Source organism: Hetaerina americana, unplaced genomic scaffold, assembly GCF_022747635.1.
Source record: "Hetaerina americana unplaced genomic scaffold, ioHetAmer1.1.p SCAF_2, whole genome shotgun sequence".
NCBI classification, from domain to species: Eukaryota; Metazoa; Arthropoda; class Insecta; order Odonata; family Calopterygidae; genus Hetaerina; species Hetaerina americana.
Genome location: NW_027286763.1, coordinates 106,467,846 through 106,474,575, shown reverse-complemented (window position 1 = coordinate 106,474,575; position 6,730 = coordinate 106,467,846). Strand labels below are relative to the sequence as shown.

General features: G+C 37.7%; 1 protein-coding gene across 1 annotated transcript in view; it reads left to right on the top strand.

The window, feature by feature from the left end:
- Window positions 1-572: 572 nt before the first annotated feature.
- LOC139688361 (uncharacterized) overlaps window positions 573-6,730 on the top strand; it is a 44,854-nt gene continuing 38,696 nt past the window's right edge. Inside the window, exon 1 of the mRNA XM_071585895.1 lies at window positions 573-1,450. The gene's annotated coding sequence lies outside the window, so the exon portion shown is untranslated. The remainder of the gene's footprint in view (window positions 1,451-6,730) is intronic.

Sequence of the window (6,730 nt, the reverse complement as noted above, 5' to 3'; positions counted from 1 at the left end):
TTGTTCGGATGGATTACCAGATATTAAGAGATGTTCAGCGGTAACACGAGGAGGAGAAAAAAAGCATCTCTCCAAGCCGTCCCCTAAAAGGTACCTCTACTCCACTATATATTCCGTCGACGTCCATTTCGTCACCGTATCAAAGCCGTCCAAACTCAAATAATGACTCGCTAAACATACCCTCGGGAGTCATCTACTAAACTAGACTATTCTTCGAGTCGTTCCTTTCCATCCTTATCTAATACTCTTTCTTCCAAAGCAGACCACCCTGCCATCGGCCCCCTTCTCCCCTCAGCCACCCACCCGTCCCCACCTCCCGCCTCCTCCTTCCCCCCCCGTCCCTCCTCATCCCTCCCGTCGCATTCTCCACTATACCACCCAATCATACATGCACATTCCTACAGGCAGAGTAGAGCAGCGGCCACACATACAGCACGACGACTCTCACACCCCAGGCCACCTCTCCGGCGAGCGGACCTCCTCTCCCCCAGCGAGCCCGCCTCCCCCAGAGGGTAGCTTCCGCCTCGCAACCGAGAGGCAATCTCCTCAAATCAGTAACCTGGCAGAAAAAAAAGGAATCCTCTGCACCCTCCTCCGTTTAATTTTCCCCGTGCGGAGGGAGGAACAACGACGCAACCCGTCGGGTGCATCGTTTAAAGGGAGCTGAGAGGCCGTTCGGACGGGGCCGCGCGCATTTGGACCCGACCGACGTCCACCCGTACCGTCCCATCCATCTCTCTCTCTCTCTCCTTCCTCCTCCCCGTACCACACTTCCCTCCTCCATCCTCCTCCCCCACCGCCATCCCCGAACCGGTAGGGGATATTTGCTACCCATTACGAGCCCATTCTCTCACAGCTGACCCTTTTGCCTTGGGGCCCACGGACGTCATAGTGGCCATTCTTTTGATATGGATCCCACGGTCAACTATGTAACAACTGCAAAGTAACGCGGGGCAATCGCTGCCGGTCTGATCGCTGGTGGCCAGTGACAAAAAGAAGGAGTGGCTCCATAGAGAGAAAGAAGGAGGTGGCGGGCACCTTAAACGTCGCTCTATGGATAAATTAGTCGAATTAAGTGGGAGTTAGGAGAAGGAAGAACCGGAAAGGGGAGTGTTGAGACCTGAGGTGGGGGTGGGGGAATAATTTTTGTTGCCATTCCCGCGAAGATAATCTAGAGCTTTCGGGGTAAGGATGCGAGGAGAGGGAAGTATTTTGCCGCCCGTTCACCACAATTAACGAGTGGAAGACACCTACCTGAAAGGATTATTTTGTGAAAATCTCACGCCATTCGCAGCGTGGTGGATCCGGAGAGGGGAGAGTCGTTTGGATCGCCGTAACCAAGAGGCTCCTCCGTGGTGGAGCGAGGAACTCATTTACAGGGATTGTCAAAAGAGTCTGCAGCTCTCCGGGCCGGGCGAATTTTCACCGACCGCATCCCTCAAAAGTCAGGGTAAGTGGACACTTGCATGTGGCGTGAAGCAATCGCGTCTCATCAATCATGTCAATAAGATTGATTTAAGTTGAAGCTTTAGCCTGGGCGCTGGAAAGAAACTCCAAGGGGGCTTTACTGAAATGCCTTATTGGTTCAAAGAGAAGGCCGCCGTAATACCACGGGAACAAAACTGGCCATAAAAAGTGATTGTCATGTAGTAAGGAGTGGAATCCTGTTGATCATGTTCATTTCTTTGAATAAAATTGTTTATGCTGACGGTGTTACGAGAAAAAACCAGGGATGGGATAGATTAAATGACTTATCAGTAAAGCCATCATGATCCCTTCATTGCTCTTGCTACCATGATTGCTTACTTCAGATAAAAAGTGTGTTCTAATTTATGACAGAGAAAAAATCACTGCCATGGAGCATGAATTAAATTCCAAATCATCGCAGTGCAATCAATCAAACAACGCTATTATGAAAAATGAAAAAAGAAACATTTCATAGAGTACAAAATCACGAGCTGAAAAATAGAGATATGTAGAACTGGCTAAATATAAAGTGAGCTTTGAATTGAATTTACTTTTAGGTTAATCCTCAAAATTTGGTGATTTATTCCTAATGAACTTTCACCTTTCTTGAAAATACTATGAAGTACCTAGATTTTTGAACTCATATGTGAATGAAACATATTTAACAAATTTTGTGATGAATGTTTTGACCACTTGCTATAATTGATTAACCGTTAAAATAAAATTTATAAAAACCTTTCGACACAAATAAAAAAAAAATGCATTCTTGAAAGGCCAACTTTCCTAAAACTTCAAAAAAGAAATTTTTTCTAACCAGAAACCTTTATACTTTCAACTCAAAAAATATATTAATTTAATAATAGAAGCATACAACTAATATTACGCCAACTGACCAATGTAATAAAATCAAATAAGTATATCAGTAATGAATATGCAATAGCCAACATGAATCTAAATTATCTAGATGACAAGGTATTGGAGGGTGTGATACCCCAGTAAGTAGAGTGTTGTCCCACTCAATTCTGAGTAACATCTTCAGTCACCCTCAGCTTCACCCAAGTTGAGTGATTTTTCAGATCACATCTTCCTGGCAAATCACAGTCGGCAAAAGGAAAGGAAATGCTACCCCAGTTTTGGTGTGTGAAATTCACATGCCATTGGGCTTAGTATTAAGAGGTCTCTAGCCTCACTTATCTAACCAAACATTTGAGTTGATTGCTATGGTTTGTTGGTTAAGATAGTATTAACTCACTTAATATGTTCCAAAAATCCAAGTTTAGATTATTTGTTTTGAAAATTATGCATCCCAAATTTTTATTTTTACTTTCAAGAGGTCTGCAAGACCTTTTCTAAAAACAAAATTTTAAATTGTCACATTTATCAGATAATCTATGAATGTTATTGGCGGATGCTCACTAAAGAAATGAAAATAAGCACTAGTGGGGGGAAATGGAAGGATGCCAAATGACTAATGTGGCTAAAAATAATATGGGGTTGTTTAAACTAATGGAAGCAGGAGAATATTTTCATGGGGTTGATTTGACTACTTGGAGAAGAGGGGAATGTTTTAAAATGTATGCCTATGAAACCCTTGAATGGTGGTTGGCTGACCTATTGATTCTTGTTACATGTGAAAAGTATCTCTGGCTTGTTTGTGAGCCATACTTGTTTACGCTGAAGGTTGTTGCATGTGGATGCTGGGAGGGGTAAGCAATGTTGGACCCTGCCTCTTCCTCTCCAGGTTCTTGGCACTTTAATACATGCTATGCTAATATGCTATGATTTATTTGTCAATCAAGCTATTTACGACCTGCCAATAATAGGGGATTGAAGAAAATAAAATTCCTGAGAGTGTATTTAAGAGGGATGGAGGGGGAGAGAAAGTTAATGATTACTGTGGTGACTTCATAGCCTTTTGCCTACTCCCTTAGTTTTCATTCTGCCAGTGCTTATGTTTTGTGACAGTTTGAAGCAAAATACAAAAGGTATTACCTATTTCATTTTCTACACTAAAAATATATCAATTAGAATATGAAAAAATGAGCAAAAATATTCGTTAATCCAATTTAATTTTTTAACCTGTTCCTGAAATATGACATAGCACTCTTTGACCACAGACTCATATATTGTTTGTGGGTTCACTGAAAGGATATATGAACTCTACATGTTTTGGTATTCATGCAGTACTGCATTAACTTCTCCAGGCTTTCTGAATGCATTCTCTGTTGATTTTCTACCAACAAATTTAAATTGATAATTACTTAAAATGAACATATAATTAATTAATTTCTTTAAAAATGAAAATTATAATGCAAACATGTTTAGACAATTTCAAAATGCAGAAACCTCAGTTCAGAATTTTGGTAATATAGTGGTTGATACATGAAGGTGTTACATTAGTCATGGTGGCCACTGAAATTCTAATTGTCTTCTATGTCACCTCTATGACATTTATTAGCCCTCCAGCAGATGTGCTTCCTTAGTTACTCGAAGTTCAACTCTGTATCTCTGTATCAACTTGAAGTATTAAATTAAACAACAAAATCAAGATAAATTCTTTGCTTATAAAATTGAGGAATAAGGTCATTAAAGGATGAGTAAATAAACTTATATTTGAAATGCAAATTTTGTTTTAACATTAACAAATACAATATAAAATCTGTTTGATTTTGCCAGAACTATGGCAAACATATTTCACACAAATACCTATATTGCAAACAATGTGACTAGTTTTCATAACAAATACTTAATTAGAGATAATGTATGAAATAATTTTCTTAAAATGACAAGAAATTATAAGCAATGCTTTATGCAAATACATTTTGTGCAAATTTCACATTTGTACAATCTGATCATTTTACCAACTAGCTGTCCTTTGATCTTTTTCATTTGTCTTTGCATCTTATCTACGGCATTCAATTATTCTCAATGACTAGTTCTAATATTCTCATCAATTATGTGTTTTTAGTACACTGAATTTTTGTAGTTTTTCACACAACTATGAGTGCAACCCACTGAATAAAGCTCCATGTTGCATATATCATGATAAAGATTTATTCAATAATTATTTCCAAAAGGACCATATACATTTTGAAGCTATGTAATTCCTGATGCATTAAATATTGGAAATTATTCCACGTACGTTGAGAATTGAAAAACAAAGTAATCATCCACTACCTCAAGTTACATGCTACATACACTGTACATTAATACAGTTGTCATACAATAACGACTGGGTAATCTTTTGGAATAATTACTATTTTAGAAGGTTTCCTATCATATCCACATTCAGGATCTCTGTCTTAATAATTTAAATTTTAAATTCAAATCATCTTTTTTTTTGGAAATGTAGGAGATATTAAGCCTTCCTTCCTAAATGTGAACAAACAGTTTGATTACTCTATTCTTAATTACTATTATTCCTTTCCCTAGCCGGATTGTAATCTACCATAAAGAGGGTGGTGTGACCCATTACCATCTATGCACTTGGATAAATATATTAACTACAATTTTGTGAATTAGGGAAAAATTTCGAGCTGTTTAATATAGAGTATACCTCTGAGATGACAATCAAAAGTGGCCCAAAGAATGTGAACGATTTTACAAGCAAAGGATATTGAGATACACTAAAGTTAATGGGGTGGGAGCACCTGGAGGGGGAAGCTCTTACTCAACACAATCAATTTCTTATGCATGTTTAACTTGAAAGAGGATCTGAGGGGTAATAATAATAATAATAATAATCTTTATTTGCCCAGAAGACACTGAGGGTACCACAACAAACAGTGTTAAAACCAAAGAACTGCATGAGATGCTATGACAGTATCTTTTAACCGAATATGAATTAAAATGCATGAATTTCAAAGTGTATTATTATTATTATTATTATTACTTTTTATTTGCCCAGAGATCACAATACAAAAATACCAGGTGGGTGGTGTATGTACATGATATAAGGCACGTCAAAGAGGAGCAAAGACACAGGCTCAGTTAAGATACATAAAAGAAATGATGCTCATAGTTACATAAATGTTTGGTACAAACCCATGAACATTGGCTGTAACATGCACATACAATATCAAAATCAGAAAAAATCATTGATCATTAACATGAATCAGACCATGACCATTGCTAGAAACTAAAAGTATGAACTTACTGGTTGGGAATATTGTTGAGATATTCATCAACCGAGTAAAACATATTGCGCTGTAGATATCTTTTTAATTTATGCCTGAATGCAGCAGTTCCCTTTGTATCCTTGATCCTTTTGGGTAGTTTGTTATATAACCTGATGCCCATTTCATTGGGTCCTAATTTCAATGCTTTAGTTCTTATATTCCCATAATGGAAGTCATTTCTGCCTCTGGTGTAATGATGATGATAGGCAGAGTTAAGAGAATAGTTGCTGATGTTATTTTTTACATATAGAATTAAAAACATAATGTAGATGCATGGGAGTGGTAGCAAATTTAATTCACGGAAAATAGGCCTTGATGGAGCATTGTGAGGTTTCCTGGTGATGATTCTAATAGCTTTCTTTTGCATTTTAAAGATGGTTTGAGAAATAGCAGCTGATCCCCATAATATTATACTGTAGGTTATATTTGAATAAATTTCCCCATAGTACAAATTGAGTAGTACAGTTTTACTTGTAGTTTCATACAGGTGTCTTAATAAGTAGCAAGTTGAACTGAGCTTGTGTTGAAGGGCTTTTACATGAGTATCCCAAGAAATATTTGCACATAGAGAAATACCTAGAAATTTGCATTCTGTCACATGCTCAATTGATTGGTCATTGATTTTTACCAGCAGATCATCTGACACGTTCTTATTGCGTGTAAAGTATACTATTTTACTTTTATTTACATTTAAGTCTAGAAGGTTGTCTGTACACCACTTGTTTATTGCAAGTGTGGCAGACTTAGATTTTTCCACAAGGCTGGGATATGTTTGTGTTGATATTATTACATTAGTGTCGTCAGCGTACAACACTGGTATTATTCCATCATTATTTGGTGAGCAGTTAGGTAGGTCATTGATGTAAATCAGAAAGAGGAGTGGCCCAAGGGTTGAGCCTTGTGGAACACCTTTGTTAACTTGGTATGCTTCGGATGAATATTTTGACCCATCAACTGATAACACTACTTTCTGAGTGCGATTATGAATATAGGACTTCATCCAGTTTAAAGGAATTCCTCTAATTCCTATTCTATTGAGTTTAATTAGTAGTCTATTGTGGTTTACATTATCAAAAGCCTTTGAC